The sequence below is a fragment of the Pogoniulus pusillus genome, unplaced genomic scaffold (assembly GCF_015220805.1).
Source record: "Pogoniulus pusillus isolate bPogPus1 unplaced genomic scaffold, bPogPus1.pri scaffold_77_arrow_ctg1, whole genome shotgun sequence".
Classification (NCBI taxonomy): Eukaryota; Metazoa; Chordata; class Aves; order Piciformes; family Lybiidae; genus Pogoniulus; species Pogoniulus pusillus.
The window spans coordinates 63522-90332 of NW_026974722.1; the positions used below are offsets into that span (position 1 = coordinate 63522).

A 26811-nucleotide genomic window follows, 5' to 3' on the forward strand; every position below is an offset into this window, starting at 1 on the left:
GGGGCTGGTCCCAAACTGGGACACACTGTTACCAAACTGGGGGGGACTGGTCCCGAACTGGGACACACTGTTCCCAAACTGGGGGGCTGGCCCAGCGCAGCCAATGGGAGCGCTGCTGCCCGAGCCCCACTGGCCAATCAGAGCGTGGCCTGGCCCTCCTGCTCTGTCAGCGCCGGGAGGGAGGGAGGGGGGAGGGAGACCAAACGGCAGCAGGGGCACATTGGAGGCTCCCAGCGCCCCCAGAGCAGCTCCCAGCGCCTCCAGGTAAGATTCCCAGTCCCATCAAGCCCCCTCCCAGTCCCTCCCAGTTCCCTTCCAGACCTCTCCAAATCCTTCCCAGTCCCTCCCAATTCCTCTGCAGTGCCTTCCAGTTCCCTCCCAGACCTCTCCCAGCCCCTCTCTAATCCCATCCCAGTCCCTGCCCAATCCTGCTCCAGTCTCTCCCAGACCCCCTCTCAATCCCTCCCAATCCGTCCCAGTTCCTACTAGGATCGCTTTCAGTTCCCATCCAGGCCCTTCCCATGCCCTCCCCTTCCAGTCCTTTCCCAGTACAACTCACAGTCCTCACCCAGTCCCAATCCAGTCCTTACCAGGTCCATCCCAGTCTCCTTTCAGTCTCTCACTGTCCCTCCCAGTCCTCTCCCATTTCCACCCAATCCCCTATCAGTCCCATCCAGCCCCCTCCAAATCCTTCCCAGTCCATCCCACTAGCTCCCAGTACATCCCAGTCCCCTCCCAGTCCCCTCCCACTTCATTCCAGGCCCTTCCAACTACCTTTCAGACCCTCCCAGTCCCTTTTCATTCCCTTCCCAGTCCCTACTAAGTCCCCTCCCTCTCCCGCCCAGTCCCATCCCACTCACAATTAATTCCAGATCCCTTTCCATTCCCCTCCCTGTCCCCTCCCACTCCCTGTCAGTCAATCCCATTCCCCTCCCTGTCCCCTCCCACTCCCTGTCAGTCAATCCCATTCCCCTCCCTGTCCCCTCCCACTCCCTGTCAGTCAATCCCATTCCCCTCCCTGTCCCCTCCCACTCCCTGTCAGTCAATCCCATTCCCCTCCCTGTCCCCTCCCACTCCCTGTCAGTCAATCCCATTCCCCTCCCTGTCCCCTCCCACTCCCTGTCAGTCAATCCCATTCCCCTCCCTGTCCCCTCCCACTCCCTGTCAGTCAATCCCATTCCCCTCCCTGTCCCCTCCCACTCCCTGTCAGTCAATCCCATTCCCTCCCTGTCCCCTCCCACTCCCTGTCAGTCAATCCCATTCCCCTCCCTGTCCCTACCCACTCCCTGTCAGTCAATCCCATTCTCCTCCCTGTCCCCACCCACTCTCTGTCAGTCAATCCCATTCCCCTCCCTGTCCCCTCCACTCCTGTCAGTCATCCATCCCTCCCTGTCCCCTCCCACTCCCTGTCAGTCAATCCCATTCCCCTCCCTGTCCCCTCCCACTCCCTGTCAGTCAATCCCATTCCCCTCCCTGTCCCCACCCACTCCCTGTCAGTCAATCCCATTCCCGCCCTGTCCCGTCCCACTCCCTGTCAGTCAATCCCATTCCCCTCCCTGTCCCCACCCACTCCCTGTCAGTCAATCCCATTCCCCTCCCTGTCCCCACCCACTCCCTGTCAGTCAATCCCATTCTCCTCCCTGTCCCCTCCCACTCCCTGTCAGTCAATCCCATTCCCCTCCCTGTCCCCACCCACTCCCTGTCAGTCAATCCCATTCCCCACCCTGTCCCCACCCACTCCCTGTCAGTCAATCCCTTTCCCCTCCCTGTCCCCACCCACTCCCTGTCAGTCAATCCCATTCCCCTCCCTGTCCCCACCCACTCCCTGTCAGTCAATCCCATTCCCGCCCTGTCCCGTCCCAGTTCCTTCCATTCTTCGCACCATATCCCAGTCCCCTTCTAGTCCCTCCCCTTCCCTTCACAGTCCTTCCAAATCCCCTCACAGACTCTTCCAGGCCCCTCCGAGTACCTTTCAGACGTTTCCACTCCCCTCCCCCTACTTCCCAAGTCCATCCCAGTCACTTCCAATCCCTCCACTCCATCCCTGATCCCTTCCCACTCCATCCAATTCCACTCCTTTCCCAGTACATCCCACCCCCCCTCCTAGTCCTTCTCTGTCCCTTCCAGTCCTCTCCCATTGCCCTCCCAGTCCTAATCCAGTACTTTCCAGTCCCATTCCAGTCCCAGTCCTCTCCCATTTCCTCTCAATCCACTCCCAGTCCCACCCAGCCTCACCCAATCCTTCCTAGTCCATCCCACTAGCTCCCAGTATGTCCCGCTCCCCTTCCACTCACCTCCCAAGTTCCTCCCAGTCCCCTCCCACTCCCTCCTAATCCCCTCCCAGTCCCCAGGCCCCTCCCAGTCACTCACAATCCATTCCAGATCCCTTCCCATTCCCTCCCAATCCTCTCCCACTTCCCACCAGTCCTTCCCATTCACCTCCCTGTCCCATCCCAGCACCTCTCAGTCCCATTCCCCCTCCCTGCCACCTCTCCGGCCCTTTCCCAATCCTCTCCCACTTTTGCTCAGTCCTTACCAGATCCCTTCCCAGTCCATCCTACTCCCTCCCACTCCATCCCTCCTCATTCCTCTGAATTCCACCCACTCCCTCCAAATCCCCTCCCAGTCACTCACAATCTCATTCCTCTCCTTTCCCTGTACATCCCACTCCCCACCCAGTCCTCTCTCAGTCCCTTCCAATCCTCTCCCATTTCCCTCCCAGTCCCAATCCAGTCCTTTCCAGGCCCATCCCACTCCTCTCCCAGTCCCCAGTGCCATTCCAGTCCTCTCCCAGTCACTCACAATCCATTCCAGATCCCTCTCCATTCCCTCCCAATCTACTCCCACTTCATTCCACTATCTCCCAGTATGTCCCAATCTCCTCCACTAACTCCCAAGCCCAGTGCATCCCATTCCTCTCCCAGTTCCCAACAGTCCTTCCCATTACTCTCCCTGTCCCTCCCAGTCCCATTCCCTCTCTGTCACCTATCAGTCTCCTTCCCAGACGCAACCACTCTCTCTCACTCCCCTCCCAGTACCATCCCAGTTTCACATAATCCAATTCCACTCCTTTCCCAGTACATCACACTCCCCTCACAGTCCTCTCCCACTGCCCTCCCAGTCCTAAGCCAGTCCTTTCCAGGTCCATCCCAGTCCCAGTCCTCTCCCATTTCCTCTCAATCCACTCCCAGTCCCACCTGTCCTCACCCAATCCTTCCCAGTCCATCCCACTAGCTCCCAGTATGTCCCACTCCCCTCCCAGTCCCTTCCAATCCTCTCCCATTTCCCTCCCAGTCCCAATCCAGTCCTTTCCAGCTCCATCCCAGTCCCCTCGCAGTCTCTCCCAGTCCCTAGTGCCATTCCAGTCCTCTCCCAGTCACTCACAATCCATTCCAGATCCCTCTCCATTCCCTCCCAATACATTCCCAATCTATTCCACTATCTCCCAGCATATCCCAGTCCCCTCCACTAACTCCCATGCCCCTCTCCCTCTCTCCCAGGCCCTCCACATCCCCTCCCAAGCCATTCCAGTCCCTCACAATCCCTCCACTCCATCCCTCATCCTTTCCCACCTCCCTCTCAGTCTCCTCCCACTCCTCCCCAGTCCCTCCCAATCTCATCCCACTTCCCAGCTCTCCCTCCCATTCCCCTCCCTGCCTCTCCCACTCACTCACAATCACCCTAGTCTGGAAGGGGACTGGGGCATACTGGGAGACACTGGGAAGGACTGGGAAGGACTGGATTGGGACTGGGACGGTCTGGGAGACGACTGGGAAGGAATGGGACAGGACTGGCAGGGACTGAGGACTGGGAGGGGACTGGGATGAGTCCTTTCCCAGTCCAACTCCAGTCCCTCACAGTCCTCTCCCATTTCCTCCCAGGCCTCTATCAGTCCCACCCAGCCCCCTCCCAATCCTTCCCAGACCATCCCACTGGCTCCCAGTATATCCCAGGCCCCTCCCACGCCACTCCAACTACCTTTCACACACTCCCCCTACCTGCCCAGTCCCCTCCCAGTCACTCACAATCCTTTCCAAATCCCCTCCCTGTCCCATCCCAGCACCTCCCAGTCCAATTCCCCTCCCTGACACCTCTCAGGCCCCCTCCCATTCCTCTCCCAGTTCAGCTCAGTCCTTCCCAGATCCCTTCCCAGCCCATCCTACTCCCTCCCACTCCATCCCACTCCCTTCCCGTTCCTCTGAATCCCACCCACTCACTCCCAACCCCTTCCCAGTCCCTCACTATCCCATTACACTCCTTTCCCACTACATCCCACTGCCCTCCCAGTCCTTTTCAGTCCTCTCCCAGTCCCAATCCAGTCCTTTCCAGCTCCATCCCAGTCCCCTCCCGCTCTGTCAGTCCCTCCTAGTCCCTTTCTATTGCCATTCCACTCACTCACAATCCATTCCAGATCCATTCCCAATCTCTCCCACTCCATCCCCCTATCTCCCAGTATATCCCAGTCCCCTCCACTAACTCCCAAGCCCCTATCCCTCTCTCCCAGGCCCTCCACATCCCCTCCCAGTCCCTCCACTCCATCCCTCATCCTTTCCCACTTCCCTCCCACTACCTCTCAGTCTCTCCAAGTCTCCTCCCACGCCTCACCAGTCCCTCCCAATCCCATCCCACTTCCATCAGTCCCTCCCATTCCCCTCCCTGTCCCATCCCAAGACCTCCCAGGCCCATTCCTCTCCCTCACACCTCTCAGGCCCCTTCCCAGTCTCACCCAATCCCTCCCAGACCCACTTACTCCTTCCCAGATCCCTTCCCAGTCCATCCCACCCCCTCCCAATCCCCTCCCAGTCTCTCACAATCCCATTCCAGTCCTACCCAATCCCTCCTGGTCTCCTTCCAGTTCTCAGTCCTTTCCAGGCCTCTCCCAATCCAAATCCAGTCCTTACCAGCCCCTTCCCACTCCCCTTCCCATCCCTCCCAATCCCCTCCCAGTCTCACCCAGCACCCTTCCAATCCTTCCCAGGCCATCCCACTAGCTCCCAGTACATCCCAGTCCCTTCCCAAGCCACCCCAAAGACCTTTCACACCCTCCCACTACCTTCCCAGTCCCCTCCCAGTCACTCACAATCCATTCCAGATCCCTTCCCATTCCCTCCCAATGCCCTCCCAGGCCACTCTCCTCCCCGACACTGCTCAGGCCCCTTCCCACTCCATCCCAACGCCCTCCCAGTCTCCTCCAAGTCCTTCCCAGTTCCTCTCAATCCCTCCCAGTCCCTTCCTGGCCTCTCCCAGTTCCCTCACAGTCCTCTCCCAGTCCAGTACTTACAAGGTCCATCTCAGTCCCCTCCCAGTCTCTCTCAGTCCCGTCCCAGTCCTCTATCACTCCCACCCAGCCCCATCCCAATCCTTCCCAGTCCATCCCACTGGCTCCCACAATATCCCAGTCCCCTTCCAGTCACCTCCCACTCCCTCCTAATCCCCTCCCAGTCCCCAGTCCCCTCCCAGTCACTCACAATTCATTCCAGATCCCTTTCCCTTCCCTCCCAATCCCCTTCCACTCCCTCCCATTCCATTTCATTCCTCCCCTACTTCCCAGTAGTCCCTCCCATTCCCCTCCCTGTCCCATCCCAGCAACTCCCAGTCCAATTCCCCTCCCTGACACCTCTCAGGCCCCCTCCCATTCCTCTCCCAGTTCAGCTCAGTCCTTCCCAGATCCCTTCCCAGCCCATCCTACTCCCTCCCACTCCATCCCACTCCCTTCCCGTTCCTCTGAATCCCACCCACTCACTCCCAACCCCTTCCCAGTCCCTCACTATCCCATTACACTCCTTTCCCACTACATCCCACTGCCCTCCCAGTCCTTTTCAGTCTTCTCCCAGTCCCAATCCAGTCCTTTCCAGCTCCATCCCAGTCCCCTCCCGCTCTGTCAGTCCCTCCTAGTCCCTTTCTATTGCCATTCCACTCACTCACAATCCATTCCAGATCCATTCCCAATCTCTTCCACCCCATCCCCCTATCTCACAGTATATCCCAGTCCCCTCCACTAACTCCCAAGCCCCTATCCCTCTCTCCCAGGCCCTCCACATCCCCTCCCAGTCCCTCCACTCCATCCCTCATCCTTTCCCACTTCCCTCCCACTACCTCTCAGTCCCTCCAAGTCTCCTCCCATGCCTCACCAGTCCCTCGCAATCCCATCCCACTTCCATCAGTCCCTCCCATTCCCCTCCCTGTCCCATCCCAAGACCTCCCAGGCCCATTCCTCTCCCTCACACCTCTCAGGCCCCTACCCAGTCTCACCCAATCCCTCCCAGACCCACTCACTTCTTCCCAGATCCCTTCCCAGTCCATCCCACCCCCTCCCAGTCTCTCACAATCCCATTCCAGTCCTACCCAATCCCTCCTGGTCTCCTTCCAGTTCTCCTCAGTCCTTTCCAGGCCTCTCTCAATCCAAATCCAGTCCTTACCAGCCCCTTCCCACTCCCCTTCCCATCTCCCTCCCAATCCCCTCCCAGTCTCACCCAGCCCCCTTCCAATCCTTCCCAGTCCATCCCACTCGCTCCCAGTACATCCCAGTCCCCTCCCAGGCCACCCCAAAGACCTTTCACACCCTCCCACTACCTTCCCAGTCCCCTCCCAGTCAGTCACAATTCATTCCAGATCCCTTCCCATTCCCTCTCAATGCCCTCCCAGGCCACTCTCCTCCCTGACACCGCTCAGGCCCCTTCCCACTCCATCCCAATGCCCTCCCAGTCTCCTCCAAGTCCTTCCCAGTTCCTCTCAATCCCTCCCAGTCCCTTCCTGGCCTCTCCCAGTTCCCTCACAGTCCTCTCCCAGTCCCAATCCAGTCCTTATCAGATCCACCTCAGTCCCCTCCCAGTCTCTCTCAGTCCCTCCCGGTCCCGTCCCAGTCCAACTCCAGTCCCGTCCCAGTCATCTATCACTCCCAGTCTCACCCAGCCCCATCCCAATCCTTCCCAGTCCATCCCACTAGCTCCCACAATATCCCAGTCCCCTTCCAGTCACCTCCCACTCCCTCCAAATCCCCTCCCAGTCCCCAGTCCCCTCCCACTCACTCACAATTCATTCCAGATCCCTTTCCCTTCCCTCCCAATCCCCTTCCACTCCCTCCCATTCCATCTCATTCCTCTCCCACTTCCCAGCAGTCCCTCCCATTCCCCTCCCTGTCCCATCCCAGCAACTCCCAGTCCAATTCCCCTCCCTGACACCTCTCAGGCCCCTTCCCAGTCCTCTCCCAGTTCAGCTCACTCCTTCCCAGATCCCTTCCCAGTCCATCTCACTCATCCCACTCCTTCCCCGTGCCTCTGAATCCCACCCACTCCCTCCCAGTCCCATCCCACTCTCTCACAATCCCATTCCACTCCTTTCCCAGTACATCCCACTCCACACCCAGTCCTTTTCAGTCCCTTCCAATCCACTCCCATTTCCCTCCCAGTCCCAATCCAGTCCTTTCCAGGTCCATCCAAGTCCCCTCTCAGTCTCTCCCAGTCCCTAGTGCTACCAGTCACCTCCCACTCCCTACTAATCCCCTCCCTGTCCCCAGTCCTCTCCCAGTCACTCACAATCCATTCCAGATCCTTCTCCATTCCCTCCCAATCCTCACCCACTCCATTCCACTATCTCCCAGTATATCCCAGTCCCCTCCACTAACTCCCAAGCCCCTATCGCTCTCTCCCTCCACATCCCCTCCCAGGCCATCCCAGTCCCTCCCTATCCCTCCACTCCCTCCCTGATCCCTTCCCGCTCCATCCCATTCCCTCCCAGTCCGTCCCAATGCCCTCCCAGCCTCCTCCCAATCCCTCCCAGTCTCTCCCAATCCCCACACAGTCACAACCAGTTCCCTCCCAGTCCCTGACAATCCCTCACAGTCTGCACCCTGTGCCCCATCCCTGCCCGTCACACCCAGTTCCATCCCAGTCCCTCCCAGTTCCTCCCAGTCAGGCTCCCTGGGAGGGGCTGGGAGGGAAATGAGAAGGATTGGGATAGAATTTGGAGGACCTGGGAAGTTGTGGGATGGAAATGGGAGGGGACTGGGCGGGGGACTGGGAAGGAAGTGGGAGGCATTGGGAGGGAGTAGGAGAGAACTGTTAGGGACTGGGAGCGAGTTGGGAGGGAACTGGGAGGTACTGGAAAGGGATTTGGAGGGACTGGGAGGGGAGGGCTGGGGACTGGAACAGAAGTAGTAGGGACTGGGACAGACTGGGAGGGGACATGAAGGTGTGTTGGGGGTACTGGATGGAATTGGGAAGCACTGGGATGGGACTGGGCAGGAACTGCGAGGAAACTGGGAGGGTGTGGGAGGGAACCGGCAAAGACTGGGAGGGACTGGAGGGGACTGGGAAGAACTGGATGGGGAGTGGGAGGGACTGGAACAGAAGTGGGAGGGGAATGGAAGGGACTGGGAGGGAACTGGACCCCAACTGGGGCAAACTGGGCCCAAACTGGGACACACTCAACCCAAACTGCAGGGGAGTGGTCGCAGACTGGGGGGGTCTGGTCCCAAACTGGGGCACACTGGAACAAAACTGGGGGGGACTGGTCCCGAACTGGGACGCACTGTTCCCAAACTGGGGGGACTGGTCCCGAACTGGGACGCACTGTTCCCAAACTGGGGGGGACTGGTCCCGAACAGGGACACACTGTTCCCAAACTGGGGGGGACTGGTCCCGAACTGGGATGCACTGTTCCCAAACTCGGAGGGACTGGTCCCAAACTGGGACGCACTGGAACAAAACTAGGGGGGACTGGTCCCGAACTGGGACGCACTGTTCCCCAAACTGGGGGGACTGGTCCCGAACTGGGATGCACTGTTCCCAAACTGGGGGGACTGGTCCCAAACTGGGATACACTGGAACAAAACTGGGGAGGCTGGTCCCGAACTGGGACACACTGTTCCCAAACTGGGGGGGCTGGTCCCGAACTGGGACACTCTGTTCCCAAACTGGGGGGACTGGTCCCGAACTGGGATGCGCTGTTCCCAAACTGGGGGGGCTGGTTCCCTCCCAGACCTCTCCCAGCCCCTCTCTAATCCCATCCCAGTCCCTGCCCAATCCTGCTCCAGTCTCTTCCAGACCACCTCCCAATCCCTCCCAGTCTGTCCCAGTGCTTCCTAGGATCACTTTCAGTTCCCATCCAGGCCCCTTCCAAGCCCTCTCATTCCAGTCCTTTCCCAGTACAACCCAGTCCCAATCCAGTCCTTACCAGGTCCATCCCAGTCTCCTTTCAGTCTCTCTCTGTCCCTCCCAGTCCCTTCCAACTACCTTTCAGACCCTCCCAATTCCTTCTCATTCCCTTCCCAGTCCCTTCTAAGTCCCCTCCCAGTCACCCACAATCCATTCCAGATCCCTTCCCATTCCCTCCAAGTCCCCTCCCACTCCATCTCAGTCAATCCCATTCCCCTCCCTGTCCCATCCCAGCACCTCCCAGGCCCATTCCCCTCCCTGACACCTCTCGGGCCCCTGCCCAGTCCCACCCAATCCCTCCCAGTCCCCCCCCAGTTCCGCTTAATCCTTCCCAGTCCATCCCACTCCCTGCCACTCCATCCCAAGGCCCTCCCAGTCCTTCCCAGTCTCCCACAGTTCCTCTGAATCCCACCCACTCCCTCCCAAATCCCTCCCAGTCCCATCCCTGTCTCTCACAACCGCATTCCACTCCCTTCCCAGTACATCTCACTCCCACTCCTCTCCGATTGCCTCCCAGTCCCCTCCCAGTCACTCACAAACCATTCCAGATCCCTTCCCATTCTCTCCCAATCCCATCCCACTTCCATCAATCCCTCCCATTCTCTTCCCAGTCCCATTCCAGGACCTCCCAGTCCCATTCCCCTCCCTCACACCTCTCAGGCACCTTCCCAGCCTCACCCAATCCTTCCCAGTCACTTCAGTCATTCATAGATCCCTTCCCAGTCCATCCCACTCCTTCCCACTCCCAGTCCTCCCCAGCCCCTTCCAGGCCTCTCCCAGTTCCCTCGCACTCCTCTCCCAGTCCCAATCCAGTCCTTACAGGTCCATCCCAGTCACCTCCCAGTCTCTCTCAGTCCAACCCGGTCCCTTCCCAGCCCAACTCCAGTCCCCTCCCATTTCCTCCCAGTCCCTCACTATCCCATCACACTCCTTTCCCACTACATCCCACTGCCCTACCAGTCCTTTTCAGTCCTTTCCAGCTCCATCCCAGTCCCCTCCCACTCCCTCCTAGTCCCTTTCTATTGCCATTCCACTCACTCACAACCATTCCAGATCCATTCCAAATCTCTCCCACTCCATCCCACTATATCCCAGTCCCCTCCACTAACTCCCATGCCCCTATCCCTCTCTCCCAGGCCCTCCACATCCCCTCCCAGGCCATCCCAGTCCCTCCCAATCCCTCCACTCCATCCCTCATCCTTTCCCACTTCCCTCCCACTACCTCTCAGTCCCTCCAAGTCACCTCCCACGCCTTGCCAGTCCCTCACAATCCCACCCCAGTCCTACCCAATCCCTCCTGGTCTCCTTCCAGTCCTCCTCAGTCCTTTCCAGGCCTCTCCCAATCCAAATCCAGTCCTTACCAGCCCCTTCCCACTCCCCTTCCCATCTCTTTCCCTTCCCTCCCAATCCCCTCCCAGTCTCACCCAGCCCCCTTCCAATCCTTCCCAGTCCATCCCACTAGCTCCCAGTACATCCCAGTCCCCTCCCAGTCCCTCACAATGCCTTCCAGGCCACCCCAACTACCTTTCACACCCTCCCACTACCTTCCCAGTCCCCTCCCACTCTGGCCCAGTCCCATCCCAGACACTCACAATCCATTCCAGATCCCGTCCCATTCCCTCCCAATGCCCTCCCAGGCCACTCTCCTCCCTGACACCTCTCAGGCCCCTTCCCACTCCATGGCAATGCCCTCCCAGTCTCCTCTAAGTCCTTCCCAGTTCCTCTCAATCCCTCCCACTCCCCTCCCAGTCCCTTCCTGGCCTCTCCCAGTTCCCTCATACACCTCTCCCAGTCCCAATCCAGTCCTATCTCAGTTCCCTCCCAGTCCTCTCCCACTTCCTCTCAGTCCTCTATCACTCCCACCCAGCCTCATCCCAATCCTTCCCAGTCCATCTCACTAGCTCCCAGTATATCCCAGTCCCCTTCCAGTCACTCACAATTCATTCCAGATCCCTTTCCCTTCCCTCCCAATCCCCTTCCACTCCCTCCCACTCCATCTCATTCCTCTCCCACTTCCCAGCAGTCTCTCCCATTCCCCTCCCTGTCCCACCCCAGCACCTCCCAGTCCCACCCAATCCCCCCCAGTCCCCTCACAGTTCCACTCACTTTTTCCCAGATCCCTTCCCAGTCCATCCCAATGCCCTCCTGGTCTCCTCTCAGTCTTTCCTAGTCTCTCCCAGTTCCTCTGAATCCTACCCACTCCCTCCCAATGCCTTCCCAGTCCCTTCCAGGCCACCCCAACTACCTTTCACCTCCTCACACTACCTTTCCACTCCCCTGCCAGTCTCTTCCCAGTCCCCTCCCAGGCACTCACAATCCATTCCAGATCCCTTCCCATTCCTTTCCAATCCCCTCCCACTCTACCTCCTTCTTCTTCTTCTTCCCATCAGTCCCTCCCATTCCCTTCCCTGCCACCTCTCAGGCCCCTTCCCAGTCCCACCCAATCCCCCACAGTCCCCTCCCACTTCTGCTCCTTCCCAGATCCCTTCAGATCCCTTCCCACACCATCCCACTCCCTCCCAGTCCATTCCAATGCCCTCTCAGGCTCCTCCTGGTCCTTCCCCGTTCCTCTCAATTCCACCCACTCTCTCCAATCCTCTCCCAGTCCCATCCCAGTCTCTCACAATCCCACTCCAGTCCTACCCAATCCCTCCCAGTCCTTCTCAGTCCCTTCCTGGCCTCTCCCAGTCCCCTCACAGTCCTCTCCCAGTCCCAATCCAGTCTTTACCAGGTCCATCCCAGTCCCCTCCCAGTCTCTCTCAGTCCCCCCACGTCCCTCCCCAGTCCCTCCCAGTCCTCTATCACTCCCACCCAGCCCCCTCCCAATCATTCCCAGTTCCTCCCACCAGCTCCCACTATATCCCAGTCCCCTACCAGTCACCTCCCACTCCCTCTCAATCCCCTCCAAGTCCCTTCCAGCCCCCTCCAACTACCTTCCCAATCCCCTCACAGTTCCACTCACTCCCAGATCCCTTCCCAGTCCATCCCACTCCCTCCCAGTCCATTCCAATGCCCTCCCAGTCCTGCCCAGCTGCTCTGAATCCCATCCACTCCCTCCCAATCCCCTACCAGTCTCTCACAATCCCATTCCAGTCCTTTCCCAACACATCCCACTCCCCTCCCAATCCTTTCCAATCTCCTCCCAATCCCCTATCAGTCCCACACAGCCCCACCCAATCCTTCCCACTCCATCCAACTAGCTCCCAGTATATCCCAGTCTCCTTCCAGTCCCCTCACACTCCCTCTCAATACTCTCCCAGGGCCTTCCAGGCCACCCCAACTACCTTTCACACCCTCACACTGCCTGCCCATTCCCCTCCCAGTATCTTCCCTGTCCACTCCCACTCTGGCCCAGTCCCCTCCAGTCACTCACAATCCATTCCAGATCCCTTCCTATTCCCTCCCAATGCCCTCCTACTCCAGCCCAGTGCATCCCATTCCTCCCCCAGTTCCCACCACTTCCTCCCATTACCATCCCTGTCCCTCCCAGACCCATTCTCCTCACTGCCACCTCTCAGTCACCTTCCCAGTCTCTCATAATCCCATTCCAGTCATTTCCCAGTACATCCCACTCGCCTCCCAGTCCTTCTCTGTCCCTTCCACTCCTCTCCCATTTTCCTCCCAGTCCTAATCCAGTCCTTAGCAGGTCCACCTCAGTCCCCTCCCAGTCTCAGTTCAACTCCAGTCCCTCCCAACCTCTCCCAGTTCCTCTCAATCCACTCCCAGTCCCTCTCAATCCACTCCCAGTCCCACCCAGCCTCACCCAATCCTTCCCAGTCCATCCCACTAGTTCCCAGTACATCCCAATCCCTTCCAATCCCCTCCCACTCTCGCTCAGTGCCCTCCCAGTCTCTCATAATCCATTCCAGACCCCATCACATTCCCTCCCAATCCCCTCCCACTCCCTCCAAGCCCAGCCCATTCCTTTCTAACTTCCCATCAGTCTCTCCCATTCCCCTCCCTGCCCCATCCCACTACCTCCCAGTCCCATTCCCCTCCCTGGCACCTCTCAGGCCCCTTCCCAGTCCCCTCCCAGTTCAGCTCAGTTGTTCCCAGTCCCACCCACTCTCTCTCAGCCCCCTCCCAGTCCCAGCCCAGTCTCTCACAATCCAATTCCACTCCTTTCCCAGGACATCCCACTCCCCTCCCTGTCCTTTTCAGTCCCTTCCAGATCTTTCCCAGTACCCTCACAGGCATCTCCTAGTCCCTCCCAGTCTCAGTCCAGTCGTCATCAGGTCCATCCCAGTCTCTCCCAGTCCCTCCCAAGCCCCTATCAGTCCCACCCAGCCCTCCCCCAATCCTTCCCAGTCCATCCCACAGTCTCCCAGTATATCCCAGTCCCCTTCCAGTCCTTTCCCATTCCCTCCCATTTCTCCACAAGTTCCCATGAGGCCCTTACAATCTCCTCCCTATCCCATCCCAGTACTTCCCAGTCCCACTTCCCTCCCTGCCACCTCACAGGCCCCTTCCCAGTCCCATCCAATCCCTCACAGTCCCCTCCCAGTTCCACTATTCCCAGTCCACCCCACTCCCAGTCTCCTCCCGGTCCTTCCCAGTTCCTCTGAATCCCACCCACTCCCTACAACCCCCTCCCAGTCCCACCCCAGTCTCTTTCAATCCCATCCCACTCCTTTCCCAGTACATCCCAGTCCCCTCCCACTTCTTCTCAGTACCTTCCAGGCTTCTCCCAATCCCAATCCAATCCTCACCAGTCCCTTCCCAGTCCATCCCAATCCCCTCCTAGTCCCTTCCAGTGCCCTCCAACTACCTTGCACACCCTCCCACTACCTTTCCACTCCCCTCCCACTCTGGCCTAGTCCCCTCCCAGTCCCAATCCATTCCAAACCCCTTCCCATTCTCCCCAATCCTCTCCCTGGCCCAGTCCCCTCCCTGCCACCTCTCAGTCCCCTCCCAGTCCTTCTCAGTCCCTTCCAGGCCTATCCCAGTTCCCTCACAGTCCTCTCCCAGTACCTCCCAGTCCAAATCCAGTCCTTACCAGGTCCATCCCGGTCCCTTCCCAGTCCCATTCCAGTCCTCTCCCATTTCCTTCCAATCCTCTATCACTCCCACCCAGCCCCTTCCCAATCCTTCCCAGTCCATCCCCCTAGCTCCCAGGCTATCCCAATCCCTTCCCAGTCCCCTCCCACTCTCTCACAATCCATTCCAGATCCCCTCCCAGGCCATCTCATTCCTCTCCCACTTCCCATCAGTCCCTCCCAATCCCCCCCCAGTTCCATCCCAGTCTCACAATCCCATTCCAGGCCTTTCCCAGTACATCCCAGTCCTTCTCAGACCCTTCCAGGCCTCTCCTAATACCCTCCCAGTCCTCTCCCAGTCCCAATCCAGTCTTTAACCAGGTCCAACCCATTCCCCTCCCATTCTCTCTCTGGCCTTCCCCCCCCTTCCCAGTTCCACACCAGTTCCTCCCAGTCCATCCCACTGCCCTCTCAGTCCCTTCGCAGTACCTCCCAGTCCCATACCCCTCCATGCCACCTCAGTCCCCTTCCCAGTCCATCCCAGTCCCCTCGAGTCTCTCCCAGATCCCTTCCCAGTCCATCCAACTCTCTCCCAGTTCCTCTGAATCCCACCCACTCCCTCCCAGTCCCTCACAATCCCATTCCACTCCTTTCCCAGTACTTTCACACTCCCAGTCCTTCCCAGTCCCTTCCAGGCCCATCCCAGTTCTCTCACAGTCCTCTCCCAGTCCCAATCCAGTTCTTGCCAGGTCCATCCCAGTCCCCTCCCAGTCTCTCCCAGTCCCTCCCAGGTCTCTATCACTCCCACCCAGTCCTCTCCCAATCCTTCCCAGTCTATCCTACTGGCTCCCAGTATATCCCAGTCCCCTTCCAGTCTCCTCCATCAGCTCCCAATCCCCTATGACTCTCTCCCAGTCCCTCCAAATCCCCTCCCAGTCCCTTCCCAGTCTCCTCCCACTGCCTCCCAGTCCCTCCCAGTCCCTCATCCTTTCCCACTTCCCTCCCACTACCTCGCAGTCTCCTCCCACTCCTCGCCAGTCCCTCCCAATCCCATCCCACTCCCCATCTGCTCCTCCTGTTCCCCTCCATGGCTCTCCCAGTCACTCACAATCACTCCCAGTCCCTCATCAATCCCTTCCCACTCCATCCCACTCCCTCCCAGTCTCCTCCCAATCTCTCCTAGTTCCTCTGAATACACCCCCAGTCTAGCCTGGTCCCCTCCTAGTCCTTCTCAGTGTCTCCCAAACCCCTCCCAGTCTGGCTCAGTCTCTCCAAGTCCCTCCCAGACCATCCCATTCCTCTTCCAGTTCCAAGTAGTCCCTCGCAATCCCCTCCCAGTCTCTCCCAATCCCTCCCAGTCACTCATTTATTCCTTCCCACTCCACCCCAGTCCCTCCCAGTCTCTCTGAATTCCTCCCACTCTCTCCCAATCCCTTCCAGTCCCTCCCAATCTCTCCACATTCATTCCACATCCCCTCCCACTCTCTCCCAATCCCTTCCAGTCCATCCCAGTCCCCTCCCATTTCCTCCCAGTCCCCATCAGTCCCACCCAGCTCCCTCCCAGTCCATTCCTCTACCTCCCAGTATATCCCATTCCCCTTCCAGTCCCCTCCAGGAACTCCCAATCCCTATCACTCTCTCCCAGTCCCTCCAATTCCCCTCCCACTCCCTCCAAATCCCCTCCCAGTCTCTCTCAGTTCCTCTGCAGGCTTCCCACTCCCTCCCAGTACTTCTCAGTGCCTCCCAAACCCCTCCCAGTCTGGCTCAGTCTCAGCCTCTCCAAGTCCTTTCCCAGTCCCTCCAAGTCCATCCCATTCCTCTCCCTGTTCCCATCAGTCCCTCCCATTCCCCTTCCTGTCCCATCCCAGGACCTCCCAGTCCCATTCCCCTCCCTCACACCTCTCACTCCCATTCCAGCCCATCCCACTCCTTCCCAGTCCATCCCAGTCTCTTGCAATCCCCCCAGAGCCTTTCCCAATACCCTCCCATGCCAAATTCCCTCTCAGTCTCTTCCAATTCCTTCTGATCCCTTCCAGATGCCTTCCCACTCCCTCCCATTGCCAGTCCAGTCCCCTCTCAGTCCAGCCCAGTCTCTCTCAGTCCTTCCCAGTCCCCTTCCAGTCCCACCCAGCCCCTCACAATCCCTCCCTCTCCATTCCACTATCTCCCAGTATATCCCAGTCTCCTTCCAGTCCCCTCAGTAACTCCCAATCCCCTATCACTCTCTCCCAGTCCCTCCAATTCCCCTCCCAGCCCCTTCCCAGTCCCCTCCCACTACCTCCCAGGCCTCCCCCATCCCGATCCCTTCAGGCCATCCCTGATGCCTTCCCAGACCCCTCCCTCTCCTCCCAATCCCTCCCAGTCACTCTCACTTCCACTGAATCCCTCTCACTGCCTCCCAAACACCTCCCAGTCTGCCTCAGTCTCTCTCAGCCTCTCCAAGTCCCTTCCCAGTCCCTCCCATTCCACTCCCAGTTCCCATCAGTCCCTCCAAATCCCCTCACAGGCCCTTCCCAGTCCATCCCACTCCTCCCACTCAATCCCAATGCCCTCCCAGTCTCCTCCCAATCCCAGTCTCTCCCACTTCCACTGAATCCATCCCAATCCCTCCCAGTCTGGCCCTGTCCTCTCCTAGTTCCTTCCCCATTGCCTTCATTCCCATTCCTGTCCTTTCCTCCTCCATCCCATTTCCCTCCCAGCCCCTCCCCAGTCCATCCCAGTCTCTCTCAGTCCCAGTCCCTTCCAGTCCTCTCCCATTTCTTCCCAACCCCCTTCAGCCCTACCCATTCCCCTCCCAGTCACTCACATTCCCTCCCAGGCCCTCATGCATCCCTTCCCACTCCATCCCAATGCCCTCCCAGTCTCCTCCCAATCCCTCCTGGTGTCTCTCAGTCCCTCTGGACCCCTCCCAGCCGGGCAGCAGAAAGGCAGCAGCAGGAGCACATCCCAGCAGTAAAAGGATGTTAAATCCACCCCGACACAGGCACACAAAAGCCTCTGCAGGCAGCACAGCCTCGGCCCCTAGCCCAGCCCCTGCTCAGCTGCCCTGGCACCGCTGCCTCTGGGGCTCCACTGCCATCAGCCCAGAGCCAAGCTGCAAAGGCTCCACTGCACCAGCACCAACTGCACTGCGGCACAGGCTGCTGGCACAGCTGCCTCTCTGCCCAAGCACAGCCCTGAGCACCAAGTGGCACAGCTGCACAAGTGACCTGCTTTGGCCAGCACAGCAACGAGGCCCAGGCAGCTCTGCCTTCTGGCTGCCACCTCCTGCACAGTGCCCCCAGAGTGCCCCTGAGGGGAACAGCTCCCTGAGGGAGACCTTAGCTGCAGCAGCACTGCCCAGCAGCCTCTCCAGGGCAGAGGCCTCTCCCCACACCTGAACACCCCCTTCAGTTTTCACTCCCTCACACCCTGAGCTTCTCCTCTGCAACCATCAGCACACTGAAAGGCCTAAGAGAAGGCTTTAAGCAAGGCTGGCACTTGGCAGCAACTCACCACAGAGACATTTCTGCCCCCACAGCCACAGGAAATCCATTTCTGAACCAGCTGCAAGCAGCAATTGCATTTCAAACAGCTCCACGGCCTGGTACCAAAGCATCCCACCCTGCCAGGGCTTGGGGCTGAGGCTGAGTGCAGATCTGCAGCTGGGCTGGGGCAAAGCAGTTCAGCTCCCTGCAAAAAGAGAGAACAAACACAGCAGAGAACTCTCACCCAGGCACAAACAACAGAGACAGAAGAGGGAGGCAACCTCCAGAGGACCCCAGGCCAACTTAGATGCCCACAGTGCTCCTTCTGATGCCCCTGAACCCTGCTGCATCACCCCAGGCCCATTTTACCTGTCCCCAGACCCTTTCGAGGGCCCCCAGGCTCACTGCAGATGAGCCCAGAAGCCTCTAGCACAGCCCCAGAACCTTCTAGAGACCCCCAGAACCCCTCCCAAATCTCTCCCACGGGCCTCCCCATAAGGCCCCCCAAATCCTTCCCCAGGTTGTCCCCCCCAGGGACCCCCAAACCCCTCCCAGGCCTCTCCCCCGACCCAGCAGGCCTCAGCCTCTCCCACCCCCCCCAGGCCCAGGCCCCGCGGCCTCGCCCCCAACTTTGACCCCTCAGGACCTCCCCCACGGCCTCCCGGACCCCCCCCCCCCCCAAATCCAGGCCCTTGCCCCCTCCCCCCCCCCCGGGTATGTGTCCCTGCCCCTCCCCTTCCTCCTCTCCCTGTCCCCTCCAGGCCGGTGGGGACGCTCCAAGCCCTCCCCCCACTGACCACTGCCCCCCCCAGCGGCGACCCCCACCCCACACAGACCTCTCCCCCTCCTCTCCGACCCCCACTCACCACCTCCGGGGCCCAGACGCCCCCCGGGCAGCCTTCAGAGTGGCTCTGTCCCCTGCGCCCCTCCCTGCGGCTTGGCCTGAGCGCTCTGCGCATGCGAGAGGGGAGGGGTTGGCGGGAACCGCCCCCGGAGCCACCTTGGTGCGGTCAGCGTCGCAGGCGGGACGTCGGCGCCATCTTGGTGAGGTCACCGCCGAGCCTGCGCTGCCGGCGGCGCCGTCGTGGTGAGGGCACTGCCAGCCTAGGAGCGGGCAGCGCCAGCTCACGGGGGGCGGTGCCAGCTTGCAGAGGGTCACTGCCAGCCTGCGGTGAGCCGTGGCGACTCGGTCAGGGCATTGCCAGCTTGCTGCGGGCAGCGCCAGGACCGCGGCGTTGAGCGCCGTATTGGTGAGGTCACCGCCGGCTTGCGGAGTTTCGGCGCCGTATGGATGAGGCCAGAGCCAACTCGTGGCGCTCGGCGCCGTATTGATGAAGTCACAGCAAGTCCGTCGCTCTTGGCGCCATCTTGGTGAGGTCACTACAACTCGGTGAGAGTAGTGACAGCTTGCAGAGGGTCACTGCAACTCTGCGGCGAGTGGTGGCGACTCAGTGAGGGCACTGTCAGCCTGCCGTGTGCAGTGCCAACTCGGTGAGGGCATTGCCAGCCGGCCGCGGCCAGTGTCAGATTGCTGCCTGCAGCGGCAGCCCGCGGCGCCATATTGTTAAGGTCACCACCGGCTTGCGGTGTTTCGGCGCCGCATTGATGAGGTCACAGCGAGACCGTCGCGCTCGGCGCCATCTTGGTAAGGTCACATTCAGCCTATCGCGCTTGTCGCCATATTAGTGAGGTCTCTTGCAGAGCTTAGCGCTCGGCGCCATATTGGTAAGGTCCCCTCCAACCCGTCGCGTTCAATGCTATCTTGGTGAGATCAGTGCCCACTCGGTGAGGGCAGTGCCAGCTTGCAGATGGCCACTGACAGGCTGCGGCGAGCGGTGGCGATTCGGTGAGGGCCTCAGCAGCGCCCCCAGGCCAGGCTGCAGTGCTGCGGGGACAAGCTGAGGGCCTGAGTGGGCACTGGGGGGTGCTGGGCGGGGACGGGGAGGGGCTGGGGGATTAGTGGGGGCATACAAGGAGGCGAGTGGGGGTCTCTGGGAGGCCAGTGGGAGGGTCTGCGGGTCCCTGGGAGGTCCCGAGGAGGGTCTGGGGGTCCCTGGGAGGTCCCGGGGTTCCCTGAGCCCTCCCCCCGCAGGCTCTGGGTCTCCCGGGGGGCTGGAGGCCTGCGGGGGGAGGTCTCCTCCTTCCTGGAGCTGCTGGGGCTGTGCTGGAGACCATCGGCCGCTTCGGAGGGGCGGGGCAGGGGCAGGCCCCGCCCACGCCAGAGGACGCACCAATCAGCTGCTAACCAGTTCCTTCCCCCCAATAAAGCACCAAACTCCGCCAGGTGGACCCTGCCTTCATTTATGCAAATGAGGGGGCGGGGCACAGGGGTGACCATGCCCACAGCCCCCACAGGATCCACCAATCAGCTGCTGACCCTCCTGGTAACCCCTCCCCAACCCCCAACACATCTCCAAGGTACTCAAAGGCAGAGCCTGATATTGAAATGTATGCAAATGAGGGAGGCAGAACAAGCGGCAAACCACGCCCACGACAATCCACCAATCACCAGCCACCTCCTGAACTCCTCCTCCAAAGGAAGCTCCAAATCTGTCACCATTCTATTGGTAACTGTGGGGCGGGGGCGCGGCCGAGGGGGCGGGGCCAGGCACAGCAAGGGGGAGAGGGCGTGGCTACAGAAAGGGTGGGGACTACACACAGCATGGGAAGAGGGCGTGGCCATGGAGGGGGCGGGGAATAGGCATTGCACTGAGGGGGCGTGGCTCAGAAAGAAAGGGGCGGGGACTAGACAGCAAGGGGACAGGGGGTGAGGCTATGCAAATAAGGAGGCAGCAACCAGAGCCAGGCAAGAAAGGCCAGGGAGGGGGCGTGGCTCCGCAGCCCGGGGGGCGTGGCTCCGCCAGCCCACTCCTCCTGCAGCAGCAGACCCCTGCAGTGCCCTAGAGACATCTCCAGACTCCTACAGACAACTTCAGACCTTTCCAAGGGCTCTGCAGACCCTTACAGACCCCTGCAAACTCTTCACACCTCTAAGACCTCTACACACAGCCACAGCCTCCTCTGCAGAGCCCTGCAGCCCCCTCCACACCTTCAATGGATTCCTGCAGACACTTAACAGATGCCTGACAGAGCTCCACAGACCCCTGCAGACCTTTACAAGATGCCTGCAGACACCTGCGGGCCCAGAACAGAAACCTCCACACACCTGCTGAATGCTACAGACACCTGCACACCCCTCCAGCCTCCTAGAGACCTCTAGGGACCCCTCCCGACCTTTCCATAGAGCCCTGCAGACCCCTGCATGTCTTTAAGAGGCCCCTAGAGACCCCCACAGACCTCTACAGACTGCCAGAGAACCCTGCAGACCCCTACAGACACCTCGAGACCTTTGCAAGGCACCTCAAGACCTTCACAGCCTTTTGAGACACCTACAGCACCACAGACACCTCTACCGACCCCTAACCACCTCCACAGACACCCAGAGAGCTCCACAGACACCCAGAGAGCCCTCCAGGCCCCTAAGGGTACCTACAGATGCCCCCAGACCCCCGCACACGTGCAGACAGCGACGCAAAGGCTACTTACGGTCTCAGATGAAAAACTTTAGAGACTGAAGAAATCAAAAACCAAACTGCCAGATTCCCTCACACAACTTTCTACATGACCTCAGCAAACCCCTTTCACTTCACATCGCTTCTGACACCCACTCTGGGAGCTGGACACTCCTTCTCTCCCTGAGGCCGGGAGAAAGATCTGGTGAACGTGGCAGCACGTGGCAGAGGGTCAAGACTTAAGCAGACACCTGATTGCTACCACAGCTCAGAAACGACTGAGACACATGCCCTCCTCCCAAACCTAGCAGTTAGGAAGTGCTACAGCTGCACCAGGTCACACTGGGATCTGCTTCTTGCACAGGATGCAGCAGATTCTGGTCCATAGCTCAGAGAGGATTGCTTAGCTACTGCTGTTTATAAACACGAACCAAAAACAACCACAACAACAAAGGCTCAGAGCTGGAAACAGTTCTCAGCAGTGCAGCAAAATCCCTTTCTTTTATTCCATAGAGAGGTGCTGCAGTGACCTCAGGGGTTTTTAAGTCAAAAGCTGCTTGCTGGAATCACAGAATCAGTCAGGGTCAGAAGGGACCACAAGGACCTCGTTCCAGAGACACTTCACACTAGCCCGAGCCAAAACTAGAACGGTAGGAAAACAGACAAATCACAAAACATAGGACTGCCTTAACTGTCCTACACTGTAACTAGCAGCACCAAGTCCCAATCAATTCAGAGCCTTGGCACTGTTTCTCCTTGAAGATTTTAACCCTGGACACAAAGGAGTCCTGCTCTCAGGCATGGGATTACAATAAAAGTGACTCAAATGACTCAAAAGGGTAACACAAATGCCTTTTCCTGACCAATCTCTCTACATGGTCCTATGATGCTCCACTAACTCCCTCCTTCAGAGTGGCTAACAGTCTCCAACAGACATTGCACCAGCAGCTACCCTGAAGATCTGTAACCAGCTGAGTGAAGGGCTGTAAAACAAATTCACCTCCTTCAGAAAGCTTCTCATCAGTTACACAGAGCAGTCAGAGCCTGCTTCCATTCACATCTTTCTTTATCAGAACTTGTGCTCCCTGAGTCCCCGGGAAGCTCCTAGAATCTTCCAGAGCACAAGCACAGGATTTTGTGCATGCTTTGATCACCCAGAGAAAACTTACAGAGCTGACATCTTCAACTCTGGTTTTTCCCTTCCTTCACTCCAAAGGCCAGAGAAGAAGTAGTCAACTGCAAATGCCAAGCAACTTCACTCCCGAATGATGCATTTGAAGACAATGACCATTAAGGGCAAATGTCAAGCATCTTGTTAACCTACTCCCATGTGCCTTGTCTGTACTGAGTGCAGCCAGCATCCTTCATGCACTTCATGCTGCTTCTCTGAGGGAGCTCAGTTGTATGCCTCTCTTAAAGAAAGCATCAAGAATGAAATGGGACTCTCCTGAAATCAGAAGCACAGGCAATGCATAACCATTCTTTACAGCCCCAGTTACAAACTGACATAACTTTGAATATGCCTAATGCCCTGCAGAGTTAACTAAGGAAAACCTAAGTTACAGCTGTAATAGAGAAGTTAATGTAACAGAGGTCAAATTTAATAGAGGCATGAAATTGAACAAGGCCAAGGGCAGGGTTCTGCACTTTGGCCACAACAACCCTGAGCAGCACTGCAGGCTGGGGACAGAGGGGCTGAGAGCAGCCAGGCAGAGAGGGCCCTGGGGGTGCTGGCAGAGAGGAGCTGAAGCTGAGGCAGCAGTGTGCCCAGGTGGGCAGCAGAGCCAACGGCATCCTGGGCTGGCTCAGGAGCAGTGTGGGCAGCAGGACAAGGGAGGTTCTTCTGCCCTTGCGCTCAGCACTGCTCAGGCCACCCCTTGAGTACTATGTCCAGTTGTGGGCTCCTCCATTGCAGAGAGCTGTTGAGGTGCTGGAAGGTGTTTGGAGAAGGGCAGCAAGGCTGGGGAGGGGCCTGGAGCACAAACCCTATGAGGAGAGGCTGAGGGAGCTGGGGGTGTGCAGCCTGCAGCAGAGGAGGCTCGGGGCAGAGCTCACTGCTGTCTGCAGCTGCCTGCAGGGAGGCTGTAGCCAGCTGGGATTGGGCTCTGCTGCCAGGTAGCCAGCACCAGAACAAGGGGACACAGTCTCAAGTTGTGCCAAGAGAGCTATAGGCTGGTTGTTAGGCATTTAGTGCCAGGGTCCAGTTGATTGGTTAGGGCTGGGTGCTAGGTTGGACTGGATGATCTTGGAGGTCTCTTCCAGCCTGGCTGATTCCATGATATGGCAAATATCCACTTTTACTTACCATCAGAAACAAAGGAAGCTCCATCTTTGAAGACCACAACAGCAGGCAACTCAGGCAAGGTCACATACTGAAAGAGGTGTTTTCAGTTAGTCCAGGGAAGATGAAAAGACTTTGAAAGACACCAGCAACATTCAAATGTGGAAATGTCACTCATTCAAGTACAGTTTTCCCCATTATTTTCTGTTATTCTTATTGTGACCTTCCAGTAGCTGAAGGGGGCCTGCAAAAAAGCTGGGCAGAGACTTTTTAGGCTACCACGTAGGGACAGGACTAGGGGCAATGGAGCAAAGCTGGAAGTGGGGAAGATTCAGACTGGATGTGAGGAAGAAGTTGCTCAGCAGGAGAGTGGTGAGAGCCTGGAATGGGTTGCCCAGGGAGGTGGTTGAGGCCTCATCCCTGGAGATGTTTAAGGCCAGGTTGGATGAGGCTCTGGACAGCCTGCTCTAGGGCAGGGTGTCTCTGCCCATCGCAGAGGGGTTGCAACTAGATGATCCCTGTGGTCCCTTCCAACCCTGACTGATTCTAGGATTCTAGAGGTGATTAGTGGGAAGCTCCAGCTGGCATGAAAACTAGCTTTACTTGTAACAGTTTAATACAATATACCTACTGAAAAATAACTCAGCTTCCTTTTTTCAACTTGATCTGTTTTCAACTAATCTTTGCAATACCAATTGTACACCTTTAAAACCAGAGAGGACACTAATGAAAAGAAGCTTCACGTCTAGCCTGTATTTGTCATGTCCAAAGGCCCATGGAGACTTGTACATGGAGGAGCTCTTCAGCCTCTGTAGAATTCCCAGTCTGACAAAGAAGATTGGAAGATTCCTGGCAAGCCACTGTGCCGAATCACCTATCTGCTTTGCCAGGGCTCATTCTGCATTTCTAGTTGACAAAGCCAAGTATTTCTAAGAAGCTCCCACAGATACAGTAAACATGCCAACTGCTATTTCTGGTCAGAGACATCACTGTTGTTTGCAAGCTCCACTCAGTAATGACTGTGCAGAAGAACATTCAGGGCTTACACGTACTACCCACTGCAGCAGGTAAATGCTAACTGCTTCTAATCAACAATGCAGACATGAGAAGCTACTGGACTCTACCAGACTCCAAAGAAAGAACTGACTTGACAAGGTTAAAAAGAGGTAGCTATGCTGTGCTAGTTTGAAGCAAGCTGGAATGTTTTGGTAACAGAACTAGATAACAGGCAGTGAAATGAAAAACAATTGATGTCAACTTCTCTCACAGTCACGCTGAGAACTCTGGGAAGAAGAAAACATTCTCCATTTTGTTTCTCACTCTTGCTTTTGCCTTAGACCTGGTCACATCTCATTAACCCTGCTCCTACTAACCTTGCTCCCTAACCTCTTGGCTGCACCTCTTTTCTTCCTGAGAACTGGGGTAAGGTTGAGAGGGCCGGGGGGAGGTGTTGGGGTGGTTTGAGAGCCCCTCCTGGGGACTCAGGTTTCTGGGAGGGGAGTTGTGCTTTTGTATTGTTTATCCTTTGTATATTTCTGTATATAATTGTATATAGCTGTATATATTGTAAATAGCTGCTTGTAAATTCTGCTAGCTGTAAATAAATTGCTTCATCTATATTCCCAGGGTCCGTCTGAGTTAGCTGGGGCAAATACAAAGTGTGGGGGGGCGGGGTAACCCCCAAACCATCACATTTTATAATTGGCGCCCAACGTGGGGCTAGATATTTCAGTGAGTGGAAATTAGCTCTGGGAATTAAGATGAAGCTAATCAAGCAGCTGTGCCGGACATGCTGGAACTCCAGTACGAGCTGGAATCGAAGGAGGCTAAGTGGTATGCAACCATAGACATTGCTAATGCTTTCTTCTCTATTCCCATAGCAAAGGAGTGCAGGCCTCAGTTTGCATTCACCTGGAGAGGAATCCAGTACCAGTTCAATCGTTTGCCTCAGGGGTGGAAACACAGCTCAACCATCTGTCACTCAGTCATCCACAATGCACTGGAGAAAGGTAAAGCTCCAGAGCACATCCAATACATCGACGACATCATTGTGTGGGGCCAAACTGCTGAGGAAGTCTTCGAGAAAGGTAACAAAATCATTGACATTCTGTTGCAAGCAGGTTTTGCCATTAAGAGAGACAAGGTCAAAGGACCTGCCAGAGAAATTCAGTTTCTGGGAGTGCGGTGGCAAGATGGTCGCCGTTACATTCCTCAGGATGTGATCAACAAAGTCTCTACCATGGCAGTTCCCACCAGTAAGAAGGACACACTTTCTTTCCTTGGTGTGGTGGGATTTTGGAGACTACACATTCCTGGTTTCAGTCAGATTGTCAAACCTCTGCATGATGTGACTCGTAAGAGAAACAATTTCGAGTGGGGACCTGAACAACAAGCAGCCTTTGATCAGATCAAGCGAGAAGTAGTCCATGCAGTGGGCCTGGGACCTGTGAGATCTGGTCCGGACATTAAAAACATTCTGTACACGGCTGCCAGTGACAATGGTCCAACTTGGAGTCTCTGGCAGAGAGCTCCAAATGAGACACGTGGTCGTCCTCTTGGTTTCTGGGGACGTTGTTACAGAGGTTCAGAGACAAATTACACTGCAACTGAGAAAGAGATACTAGCAGCCTATGAGGGAGTGAAAGCAGCTTCTGAAGTGATTGGAACTGAGTCACAATTGCTTTTAGCTCCTAGACTGCCAGTTCTAAACTGGATGTTCAAGGGCAAAGGTTCATCACCACATCATGCCACAGATGCAACCTGGTCTAAATGGATGGCTTTGATAACCCAACGAGCACGAATGGGCAATCTTGATCGACCTGGTCTGGTAGAGGTGATCACCAACTGGCCGGAAGGCACAGACTGTTCCAAACCTCCAGAGGAGAAAATAACTCGTGCTGAGGAAGCTCCTCCCTATGGTGATCTCTTTGATCAGGAAAAGAACTATGCTTTGTTCACAGATGGTTCCTGTCGTCTTGTTGGGAACAAGCGAATATGGAAGTCAGCAGTTTGGAGTCCAACCAGGAGAGTTACCGAAACGAGAGATGGAGAAGGAGAATCCAGTCAGTTTGCTGAGGTAAAAGCTGTGCAACTTGCTCTTGATGTGGCTGAACGTGAGAATTGGCCTATCCTTTACCTCTACACCGACTCGTGGATGGTAGCCAATGCTCTATGGGGTTGGCTAAAGGACTGGAAGAAGAATGGTTGGCAGAGGAAAGGAAAGCCTATTTGGTGTGCTGATCTATGGCAGGACATTGATGCACGGCTGGAGAGAATTCCAGTGAAGGTGCGGCACGTAGATGCACACATGCCTAAGAGCAGAGCAACTGAGGAACATCAACATAACCAGAAGGCAGACCAAGCTGCTAAGATTGCTGAAGTTGATACCAACTCTGATCTTGACATTGACCTTGATTGGAA

At 57.4% G+C, this 26811-nt stretch overlaps 1 protein-coding gene and 1 long non-coding RNA gene across 8 annotated transcripts in view; one reads left to right on the top strand and one right to left on the bottom strand.

The window, feature by feature from the left end:
- The window catches only part of LOC135174554 (uncharacterized), a 53701-nt gene extending 28889 nt beyond the window's left edge, over nucleotides 1-24812 (top strand). The window contains exon 7 of the long non-coding RNA XR_010301990.1: nucleotides 24661-24812. This is a non-coding gene — a long non-coding RNA (uncharacterized LOC135174554). The remainder of the gene's footprint in view (nucleotides 1-24660) is intronic.
- LOC135174548 (uncharacterized) overlaps nucleotides 16996-26811 on the bottom strand; it is a 130337-nt gene continuing 120521 nt past the window's right edge. For 4 of the 7 annotated variants that reach the window (XM_064141863.1, XM_064141862.1, XM_064141861.1 and 1 more), the window contains 2 exons: nucleotides 22111-22557; nucleotides 21583-21752 (listed from right to left, as the gene is read on the bottom strand). The gene's annotated coding sequence lies outside the window, so the exon portion shown is untranslated. Of the gene's footprint in view, nucleotides 17804-18464; nucleotides 19484-21582; nucleotides 21753-22110; nucleotides 22558-23415; nucleotides 23483-26811 lie in introns of those variants that run through there. The other 3 variants (XM_064141866.1, XM_064141864.1, XM_064141865.1) reach the window with 3 other exon arrangements.